General features: G+C 41.0%; 1 pseudogene; it reads right to left on the bottom strand.

The window, feature by feature from the left end:
- LOC109090186 overlaps positions 1-12,613 on the bottom strand; it is an 81,601-nt pseudogene that overhangs the window by 68,247 nt on the left and 741 nt on the right.

Raw genomic sequence — 12,613 nt, 5'->3', positions numbered from 1 at the left:
TTAAAACATTTCCATCTGGGCAGAGTTAGATGTCTGGAACTGTTTACCACTGTTTGCTACACAGTGAGCCAGGCTGTGACTGACAGCATCCGCATGTCAATCAAAATCCGACTCATCCGTCTACGGTGGAGGCGCTCCATCGCCACAGTGGCCAAGGACACATGCAGCGTTAGAGCTGATGTCACCGGGGGGGAGTTCAGCCGTAATGACAGCTTGAAGACACGAAGTCTGAGATAATGGCGAGCGTGCTGGTGGGGTTCATCATTTCCTACAAACTACATTCGGCCTGATCATTACCACAATAACACGGCACTACTGCCAAAGAAAGCCTGTGCGTAGTGGCTCAAAGCTCGCTCTGCGAGTGCTGAGCTCTCCCCAAACATCTTCATCCATCCTGAGGACCAGCTAATCAAAAACGTTTTGATGCTACATTTTTTTTACTGACTTCCCTAGGGGGAGGAATTTAGATTAAATGATAACACACCCCCTTCGGATAGACTGCAAACTGTGAGGAGCTGTGAGGATGGTGTGCGAGGAGAAAAGACAGAGGGGAGGGTTTTTTTTCCTTTTTGTTCTTTCTGCTCCAGGTTGATACTTCCTGTCGGAGGAGCCGGTCCTTTAGGGAGCACCTTGCCACGACTGCAGATGTTTAGCTCCAACCCTTCAGAGAAACACAGGCAAGTCCCGACAATCTATCTCTCGTGGAATCATCTCACCCGTCCAGTTTCAGGAAACTGATCCCTAAATAGAAGTGATTCATCTTTTTTCATACAATATGAGCACACACAGCACAAAGAGACTTCTCTTTCCTTTTCTCTCGCTTTCTCATCTCTTTCTTGCTCTCTCTCCCTCTCTTTGCTCTGTATGATTCAGTGTGGCTGCAGGGCAGAGTCTTTTATCGCTGTATTATGCCCAGCTGAAAGCTGACAAAATGGAATCTGTGTGTGAGTTCTGTGACTGGGAAAAAACAGCCTTGGACCAGATCTCTTTCTCTCTTGTTGATAATCTTACTCCTTCATCATTAGGCCGATTGCGGTTTATTCAGGAGAAAAGAAGGGATGGGGAAAAAAGATAAATACAGAGGAAAAAAGGACATAGCCATCCAGAGGGCAAAAAAAAAAAACTGGAAACACTTCCTCAAAAATGGCCACCAGACAATAAGCTCCATCTGAGAGAGAGAGAAGGGGGTGCGCTATAACTTAAACTGCACACTCTGGAGGTCATCACTCACACGCTAATGGAAGAACCGTGCTACACACACACACACACACACACACTCACAAAGAGTCACTCTCTTTCACACACAAGGACACAGCAATCGTCTTTGAATGGATTGCTAAACACTGTGGTAATTTGACTTTACATTTGTGGCAAAAGTTCATCTGTGCAGAACGCAGCAACTCGTGACAATAAGGCCAAATTAATATTCAACCCATTTCCTATCCTCGATTTTCTTCACCTTTGAAGTCTGGTGGAAATGAAGACCAGATGGAAGCAAAAGGAAGAACAAGAGTGAGCAAAAGAGAGAGAGAAAAAACACTCATGTGTCTCCACATGAAATGGAGCGCTTTTTAAACAAAGGTAAAACATGTGGGAAAGTTTCTGAAGCTCTGCAGTCAGCGCCAGACACGGCAGGAACAGAAAACATGTTTTAGGCACTCCCAGCTACGAAAACAAACAAACTAATGGGAAAATGATCAGAGGCTATACTTTAGGTTAGCTTTTAAGTGAAATCCAGTAAAATGCATTTGAAATGCAAAGCCTTACAAGAGCTTTTGAGAACATGCATTTGAAACATTTGTTCACAAGCCAGTCAAAGGAATCTCATGCATGTCGTGTTTCAAAAATGTTTCAATAAGTTTGAGAATTCTCACACACACTTTTAATTGTCTCTATGACAATATAAGAAAGTTATAACTGCAGGATGTTGAAGGAAATCTAAGGAAAAAAATGGATAATGTAACAATAAGTTTAAACCTTAGAATCGACAATGTGTTTGTTGTATATCTATATTCTACTCTATATTCTATATCCTGTTCTTAAAATCGTCTGTTGACCCGTCAAGCATCATATAGCTATGGGAGAAAACACTAATGGGAGAAAACACTAATGTGCAAAGCATGCTGAGAAACCAAAGAAATTATAGAACCTGGAAGAATTTTGTCAAGAACAACGGATAGTTTTCACATTTCAGAACAACCCAGAGACGTATGTACAACTATTAAAAGTTTATAGTTGCTTGTTGAGGCAACATGTGGTATTATGAAACAAGGTAAATATTTGAGTAAATTCAGTTATTATTTTGTTGTGTGAAACCTATCTCTTTTTTTTAATGATAAACAAATTGCATCTTGCAAATTCTGCAAGTACTATATAAACAAAAGCAGAACTGTATAATACTAAATCGAATTACATTTTATTAAGCCACAAAGAGAAAGCAAGACCCTGTCATTTTAACAGTGTCCAAATATAATTTTAAACTCTTTGAGGCCACCTTAAGTATATACTGACACAATACCACAGTTTAAAAAAACAAAGATAACAGCCTTACATGCGACCATATTATTTGAACAACATGTACCCTTAATGGAGCACCCTAAACAATAACACTGGCAGTCAAAAGAAGCCGATCACAGATTAAATGCTGTCCACGAATTAAGTTAAGCGCTAAAGAACGCAAAGCAGCAGAATCTAGTGTAATCAAACAGGCCTTGAGATTTCTCTGCGTGAAGGTCAATCCCGCTGCCTATGCAGCTGTCACGCCTTCCTCTCAAACACACGCACACATCCGAACAAACACACTGACACACACAAACCAACCAGAAAGTCATCTATCATCCCTAAGCTCAACACACCCAACGTGAAAGCTCTCGCCATCAACCTGACATCTATCCAGTGAAGCAGCAACAATGACAAAAAATGCCTGCCTTTTTAAACAAATATAAAATATATGTGTCCAACAAATATTACAGTATATTAAGATCATGATGTGGCTTGGTCTGAAGTGTGCTGTGGAAAGTGATTGGTGTTTTGTTGGCAGTGCAGTAGTAAGGAAGCCCACTACTACTTGTCCTGGTAAATCTTTTGGTAAGTCGATTTTGGTAAGTCGATTTTTACAAGGCTCATCGCTCTGAAAAGCTAGGTGTGCTGTGATTGGCCAGATATCCAGCGTGTTGTGATTGACCGAATGCCTCAAGTGTGTGACGGAAATGTTATGCCTCTTAACATATTGTGATGCCTTGTCCGTCCGGAGCGACGAGACATAAACATAAAACCCATTATAAATGTGATATAAACATGATTTCTAGTCGTGTCTTCCTTTGGAAGGCAAAAACAAAGTAGTTTCGCTTTCTCAATGAAACAGCATCACACACCTTGAGTGAGCGAAGGCCGGAGGCCTAGAATGAGCCGTGGCTGGCTTGAGTGAGCAGAGGCGGGCGGCTTGAGAACGGTGCGGCAAGCGAATTCTACAAAGGTGCGTACCTTGGGCTTGCAGCAACCACATGTGACGACCACGGGCTGGACTCCACTTCATCCATGGTGAAAGCCAATTCGGCGATCCACAGTCCAAAGTTGATGTACTTCCTCAGCGATCAGCATGGATCAGCTCCAGGCATGACGAAGCGGATATCGTCCTCTTTTGGAAGGCCAAACAAAGTAGTTTCGCTTTCACAGTGAAACACACAGAATCTACACGACATGGCGGCGGCAACAACAATACTACAACGAGAATAAAAGGTATGCCTTCGTTCTTTGCGTGAACATCTGGGCGGCGTTATGCAAATCTTCCCACATACTGACGTAGAGATGTGGGGGCGTGTTAGAACGAGCCATTTCAGGGGGGCGTGGATGAGTTTTAACTTTTATAAAGAATATCTCTTTGGATTTGAGACTTTAGTCTTTGCAACTTCACAGATCTTCTTTATTCACCAAGAGCTTGTAACACTCCAAAGAGAAAGGAAAATTTGAAATCGCATCATTTAATCATCCTCATGTTACTTCAAAGCTGTGTGACTTACATTCTTCTGTGGAGCCATATTCTAAGAAATGTCTCAGTGTAGCCAATGCCAAAGGACACCAAAATTGTTTGGCTCCCAACGTTCTTCAAAATATCTTGTTCCGCAGAAGAAAATCAGTCAGGTTTGGAACAACATGAGGATAAGTAAATGATGACAAAATATTTGAGAGGACTATCCCTTGAGCTATAGTGTTGGGTATAATTTGGGGTCATGGTATTGGTTGAGTTGTTGTGGTGGGGTGATAGTAATTTGCAGTGTTGGGTTGTGGTAGTGTGTTGAGCTATGGTGTTGGGATGTTACAAACGGCACCCTGAGCTGATGTGTTGGGACATGTGGTGGTCTGTTGGACGTGTAGTATTGGGTTAGGGTGGATGTTCAGTCAAGTGGCATGTTGAACTGTAATGTGGGTTGTGGTAGTGGCTTAAGCTGTTGTGTTTGGGTCATGGTGCTTTGCTAAGTGTATAGTTTTGGCTTGTAGTGGGCGTGCTGAGCATGACTTTGGGATGTTCACAAAAGTGGTATATTGAGCCGTTTTCTGGTGGGTAATCGGGTGTGGTGTTGAGCTGTATTGTTCACTTATGGTGTTGTGTTGAGCTATGGTGCTTGGATGTTCAGTCAAGTGTTGGGTTGAGTCGTCTGATGGTGTTAATCTGTTGTTTTGAGATTGTCTAAAAGATAGTGTTAAGTTGTGGTGGTGTGTTGAGCATGTTGTTGGGATGTTCAGTCAAGTGGTGTATTGGTCTGTTATTTTGGGTCACCTGGTGGTGTGTTGGGCTAAAGTTTTGGATAGGGCTGCACGATAAATCGCATGTGATATTTAATGTGCGTCTTGTCAGTAAAGCTGGTTCTGTAATCAGCGGTAAATCTCCATCACATGTGTGCTTTCACATGATGCAGCATTTACTACACAGAGGCGTTGTTCACTGACAAGATGCGCATGAAATATCGCATGCGATTTATCGTGCAGTCCTAGTTTTGGATCATGTGGTGGTCTACTGGGTGTGCAGTGTTGGGGTTTGGTGGTGTGTTGAGCATTGTAATGGAATTAGGGCTGGGAGATATATCGAACGATATGATCATGCGTATCTAGTCAGTAAAGCCGGTTCCCTGATTAGCGCTAAATCGGCATCACCTGCTTTCAGATGGAGCGCCATTTAATAGACAGTAGTTCACTGACAAGGTACGCAATATCGCGTTCATTATCAAAGATGAATCGCCTTCGGTAATGAACGCGATATTGCGTACCTTGTCAGTGAACTACGGCTCTGTCTATTAAATGGCGCTCCATTTGAAAGCAGGTGATGCCGATTTAGCGCTAATCAGGGAACCGGCTTTACTGACTAGATACGCATGATCATATCGTTCGATATATCTCCCAGCCCTAAATGGAATGTTCAATCAACTGCCATTTTATGATGTAGTGTTGGATCATTAGGTGGCAGGTTGGGCAATGGTTGTAAAGTTATAACATTAGGTTGTGTTGTTTTTTGAGCTACTATGTTGAAGGTGTGGTGATGTGCTGACCTTATGTGCTGGGTCATGGTGGTCTACTGGGTGTTGAGATGCAGTGCTGAGTTGTGGTGGTGTGTTGAGAATGGTTTTGGGATGTTCAGCTATTATTCCAGGTCAGCTGGTAGCTGTTGTGTTGGATTGTAGTGGTCTGAGCTTAAGTGTAGGGTTGTGTGGTGCACTGAGCATTGTGTTGGGATGTTCAGTCAAGTGACATGTTGAAGTGTTGTGTTGGGCTTGTAATGTTGGATTATGATAGTGTGTTGAGAGGTAGTATTAGATTGTGTGGTGGTTTTTTGAGTTATATTATTGGGATGTTAAGTAAAGTGGCGTGTTGAGCTGCTTTGTTGGGGTGTGGTGGTGTTCTGAGCGGTTTTGTTGGGATGTGTTTTGAGCTGTAACATTGAAGTCAAGGTGATGGCTGAATAGATGACTAAAGGAAGTGAAGATGAGCTCTAGACTGAATGCATTGTTTTCATGAAAGATGCTGTTGCTCCTGCTGCACGCTTAAATTAGCTGGCAGTGTTTGGATTACACCAGGGAGCTCTCACACAGGATTTATTCTAGCCTGCAGGAGCAAAGGATATTTCCATCTCTACACACATACACACAAACACACATTGATGCACAGTCATCCGTATGCATGTGCACACACACTAACACACACTCAGATAAGTGCACAAAACAAGGTTTTCAGTTATGGAGGCGCTCACACACACACACACTGTGGTCAAATAAGGATGCACTGCTCACTCTACCATTAATTTCATCCTTCGCCCTAGAATGCTTCCATATGATCCTTTGCCATCAGAACAAAGATACAGATGCACTTCCAAGCAAACATACACACACTAACACTCGAAGGACTCAACAAGAGGCTCTTCATGGCCTCTGGATCAGGCTTCTTCTAGTGCTATTGCCAAGTTTATTGACTGCTCATATTACAGACAGGTTTCACAGCTTTCTACCCATCTAACAGAGATAATACAGAGAGATAGAAACTGAGAGAAAGAGAGAACACTTGCAGTGTTTTTCCTCTCATTTTGAGTGTCACGTGAAACAACCACACCGCAGTCTGTTTCACTGAACAATCTGATGACACAAACACTCTTTTGCTAAACAACCTGCAGTTCTTAACCTCACCTCTTTAACTGATTACATTATTTAAACAAAGAATCACTCGTCCGTTCCAACTTTAAACAAAGCAGCCTCAGCCTAATTTCTAATAACCGAGACAGACGCCCCCCCCAAAACACACACACACACACATTTGTTGCGGGTCGGCGAGCATGAGGCCTGCTGAAGCGCCTAATCTTGCGTCTGTAGGCTCCAGGAACACGCCATGATGCACCTTCACGCGAATGCAGATTAGAACTCTTAATCCAGCTCTCTCAATCTGGAGATCTTTTTATAAAACCTCACAGCTAATCCAACAGTGGTTTGTTTACTGTTCAAGACCTAGATTAAACCAGGCTAGATTATTTTACAAAAAAAAACAAAAAAAAACTTAATGTGTCATATCAGGGTTAAATGCTGGCACTAAACTGCTCTATTAACCATATTCATGTCGTAAGAGATCAAATAAAAGCTTATGTAAAAAGCTTGCATGGAACTTTACGCAAAACAAAAAGGGCTTTGGTTTCTAAACTACATTACGGTGTCAGCTGAAACGATTCTGTTTTCAATCCATTTTCTGTCTCTCTGTCTCCATCTCATCCCTGTCATTTCGTGGGCCTTTCTGTGCAAATTAAAAATTTAGAAATTCTTGCTGCGCCGAGGTACTCTTTGCCAGCGCAGCTAAAATGAAAAGGCTTTGTGGCGGCAGTGACCAGATTTTAAATGCAGCGAGATCAATAAATAAGAGGGGCTGCTTGAGCACAATCTCTGAATGTCTTTGAGTGTGTATGTGTGTGTGAGGGTCAAATACTGCATGTCCTGCAGTCAGCTGTCACAGTGCAGTAGATTCTCTCCCATCCCACAGCTCTCGCCAAATCCCCCCCAGCCTCCCTTCTGCCCTCTCCTACAAGAGGAGCATCATTCCTGCCATTGCTGAAATCATGGCTATTTCTACTCTGGACGCAAATATAGCGATAAGCACTAGAATAAATAGGCGAAACTACTGGCATTTCAAACACGGGCTCCATTATCTCAGCAGGGGGAATGGAGCGCCACAGTTGCAACCCACGGCACAGGCAACATGACAGTCTCCTGGAGGGCAAACAACACTGGAGACACAACCGATGCAGGGTGGAAAAAACAGCCCTCATCACTCCAGCATTCTCCTCTGCCCGGAATCACTAATGCACTCAAACCCTCATTGAGGAGCTGAGGGAGATAGATAGAAAGAAGGGGGGTGCAGATGGAAAGCAGAAAAACAGGCACACAGAAAGGTTTCAGAATGACGACCTTCAGGTGTCAGGCACAAGATCAGCCTCATTGATTAACAGCAGAGGCTGCCAGAAAGATACACACGTATTCTGAAAACACTTCCTGAATTACTGTGAAGTTCCAGCGAAGGAGATTTTTTTTTCTCAAGTCTATACGAAGCCTTTCTTGAGGGAAAAATCAACCTTTCACCTTGTCTGTGAAAAACAAGCATTCAGACAGCCCAACAAAAATAACCTTGAGTTTCATCAGGGATATTCTCACATTGAATGATAAACAGAGGCCCGAGGGACACTGAACCAAAAAGCAGCTAATTGCCTGCCTCTGAAATTTGGCCCCTGTGTCCTCTCTGTGTTTATCTGAAAACAGAGTCAGTTTGGTATGACCCGCTTCAGCTGCTGGTAGGAAAGCCCATTCATTTAACTGTCCGCATAATGTGAATCTCAAGCTACTCTGCTTCGTTACCACGGACCAGCAGGCTAAAGGTAAAGAAGATCATGTTTGCGACACAATTATCAAGTCTGCCGCAACCGACTTGCGCTTCTGCTGACACAAACAGTTGTCTCTGAGCGCTAATGTTCATGCTAAACAGCAACCCACATCACCCGCTATTATGTAAGAGACAACTGTTGAGAGGAAATTCTACAATCAAAGCTGTTGGCTAACGACAAAATAAATCATTAGCCAAGTAAGTCAAGATAGAGATGCACTTATCCATGATCCATGATACTGTTTAACGTCATGCCAACTGTCGTCTCACAAAACAGCACGGGGAAGACTATCTGTCAGTATTTACAAGGTGATTTGCCAAGTTGTTATGAGTACAAGGACACAACCTGCTCAGAAAACAAATTCACCGCTGACCTTCCAGCATCGAGTATTCAGGGCTGATTCATTTGGCAGTTACTGGCCACACACGTGGAACACCACAGCTTGTATAATCAAGCCTGTGCTTGGGTTTGAGCTCTTTAAATGACAGGTGTTATGATCAGGTGAGAACTTCTCACTGCCTTGGACTTTTATAGGATGGTTAAATCAAATGACAAATCCAGAAACTCCGGGCTAAGCGTTCCAAAGTTCATTTAAATCAATTTCGCCATTAACGGTGCAACGATTGATGCGTGTTTAAAAACCAAAATCAATGGGTTCTCACTATGGGTCATCCAAAATGACGCTGAGGGAAGAACTATGTTTTTCTTTCGTCTTATTTTGATTTATACAACTGTCCACTATATATATATATATGCACCAATGTATCAGCCAATAATCTGTATCGGCCAATAAAAGCAATTTATTTCACTATTGGCCATAGGCCGATTGTTCAAAATCAGCCAATGATCAGGTCTGATTATATACTGTCAATCAAAAGACGGCAGAAAACCGTGTCATACTGCAGCTAATACTGTGTGTGAAGAAAATCTCTCTGTTTAATTTAGGGCAGTCAAATTTAACATGACAACATTAATAGTTAAAAATAGTGACATTAAAGCAGACTTTATTTCACCCATAGTTCAAGCCAGGGTTAACAGATCTACAGTTTTTCCCTACACCAAACATTATGTGTAGCGCCTCCCATCCAATAATCGCAAAGAGCTTTGTGCTTTCTTACTTCTGATAAGAAACAAAGTCTCAGCTTTCAAACACTGTACATTCTATCACAAAATTCAAACAATGAATGCCATTTTGACAGTTTTAAATGTGACGTGACAGATCAGTTCAAGCAGCAGTGCGGAGCGCGAGTCACTTCCACTTTATTAAGTTATAGCTCAAAATAAACATGAATGAACATCAGAAGGTATGTTGAAAGATACAGTATAGCTTAGCAAAATGTATCATGTCTTATGTAATCACTCAATCAGTGTTTCAACCGTGGAAAGATGCCAATAAAACAGATTGTGAACAGTATGCCACTTAACATGGAATTTACCTCAGCAAAGTTATCCACTGTTCACAGTTCATTAGTTAGCTATAAAACAACACACAAGATTAGCTTTTTTTACTTATAATTATATATGGATGTTTGAATAAACCTGGCATGAAGACTATGTGCAAATGAGTTGTAAACAGATATTTAAAATTTTTATTTGAGTGTAATTATCATATCTGAAAATAAATAACAGCTATGTTATTCATTTTAACCTTTAATTTTATAGTAATGTGCCAAATGATAGAGTGCCCTGTGTAGTTAACAGCATCCGTTAGGAGAGATTTTTTTTCCTTAAGAAAAACAAGCTATCGTTATCGGCAGATATCATTCTGAATAATCTTATGGGCGGTGTAGTTAGGTATATGTGCATCTCTAATATTATATATATATACATATACTTTAATTATTTTTTATTTTCTTTATTTTATATATATATATTTTTTTTTTTTTTACTTACTTTATTTTAATTATCTAAATATATGTCATAATTTAAATCATACCAAAGGTTTTAAATAATCTGAATTTGGTTTTACAATGCTAAAAACAGAGGGGGGAAAAGGGTTCATTTACCAAACATAACCAAGGCATAAGTAATCTTCTGGAAAGGATGTCAAGTAAGTTGTTAAAGTGAAAGTACAATGTTATACACTGCAGTTGACTATAATATTGTCTAATCCAATAAGATGTAGAATGAAAGCCCATAGAGCCATTTAGACTATGAGATACAGGCAGAGCTGTGCCTGTTAACTGCTCTCTAGTCATTCATATGTAACTGCATGAGTGGAACATCCAATAAATTCAAATCATCTTTAAATGAACCGGACTGATCAGTGCACGTTTCAGAAGAAGTGTGATAATAAACCCAAACCCATGTGCATTTGGGATTGTCTGGGCTAAACTTTGATTCGACAGCTTCTGCACTCGAGACCCATTTCTTACAGCCCACATTTCTCATAATCAGCTCATTACACCACAATCATTTGTTGTTGTAGGCACAACAAAGACATGCAAACAGAGCTTAAACAAGATCCTTCTAAAGATCCCAAATTAAACTAATTCCTAGATACGAACATCTTCTCACAAGCCTAACCCATATCCTGTCTGGAAAACAACAAACATCCTGGACAGAAACGTGTGGCTGACATTCTAACCCCGAGCAAAGTTCTTTTCTCTCTCTCTCTCTCTCTCTCTCTCTCTCTCTCTTCGCAGCTACAGACATCCAGTGGTCTGGGTGTGCTTGAGAGAGCACAGTGTGAGATCCCTTCAAACCCCAACAGCACAAACAGGCCATGACAGATTTGCCCTCCCTAATTCACGGTAAGAAAAACAGCACAAGTATATAAGAGAATTCTATGTGCTCTGAATAAGCACAAACACTCACACAAAGAAAGAAAAAAAAAACATCCAACAATAGCCATTTCTAATGGAAGAAGAGAGTGGGTGAGACTGTTCCGTTTCAATTCACTGATACCGCTAATGGCTTCTTAGCAGTTCCATGAAATCAAGCAGCTGTCAAGGCGATGCATCGGGAACAGGGAGGAAGAGGCGGCATTCCCACAAGAGAAAAGCATCTCGTCAGGATGTTTGGCTAAACATCTGCTCCCCTGCTCTCATGGCTTTAGCAGAAGCACATACTCAGACAAAGAGATGGGAGGTGGAAACACTGACTTCTCCATCTGAGACATTCTGTAAAAACAACACCCTACTCTATGTATAATGACTAGGATACTTGGCTACATGAGACAGAGCCCTACCGATAACAAAACAGACAGTCCAGCCATTTAACCAGCCTATGGTGAACCTGTGGGTTTTGCGTCGCTGACCACTAATTGTAAAAAGTTCATGACTTGCATAACAGAAACTTTCAAATATGAAACACTTGCTTGGTGGAAAGGACTGTTCATTCACAAACCACTACTTTACTTACTACCATCTTTACTTACTTCTTACACATTAGGAGGTCAACTTTAAGTAAAACTCTATCTGTGTGCACAAATAAAACACACAGGCTGTACAAAAATGTGCAAAGGCACATCAGAAGCTAACTAGAACATCAGAAGTCTTCTAAATGAGGAAATGACTGTACAGTGAGACCATAATTATTAACCTCGTGAGCCATAAATTCATATGACAAACTCAAATATGTCTGATTGCCTAATTCTGAAAGGATCAAAATACGAATGTGGTAATTCGAGGGCGAAAAAATTAAAAATCTCTGAAATGGATGTGAAACCTTAGGTCACGGTTTCATCATTACAGCACATTCTTAATTAATCCTTCATGGGAATTATGAATTTTTAAACTACAAAAAAAAAAATAAAAAAATAAAAAATAAAAAATAAAAAATTTTAAACAAAGACAAGACAATAAACAGTTCACCTCACTAAATGACATCATTAGTGTGCTGATGTCATTCATTCCACCTGTTAAACACCGAATCATTAAACATCGCGTAAGATTCTCGAGATCACATCAGAATGTTTGTTTTTATTCACCTAGAGTCATTCCGACACCAAAACTAACCGAAAAACAGAGTTTTACAGCAATGTCAAGCGAGATAACAAATGCGACGCTTTCTTGGCAAAACATCGCATTTTACTTAAACTTCACATGACGTCACCGCCACCACATTAGACATTTCTAAACTTTCTGCCAGTAACGACATGTGCAGGTCGAGTCCTAAGAAAACACAGATCCGCCACTTCAAATTAACCAAGATGGCGTGAGGCTTGTTGTTTAGAGGGCAGAAAAAATGGAGGATATTGTAATATAC

Source organism: Cyprinus carpio, chromosome A6, assembly GCF_018340385.1.
Source record: "Cyprinus carpio isolate SPL01 chromosome A6, ASM1834038v1, whole genome shotgun sequence".
NCBI classification, from domain to species: domain Eukaryota; kingdom Metazoa; phylum Chordata; class Actinopteri; order Cypriniformes; family Cyprinidae; genus Cyprinus; species Cyprinus carpio.
The sequence above is the reverse complement of the archived record's forward strand: the minus strand, read 5'-3'. Positions and strand labels throughout refer to the sequence as shown.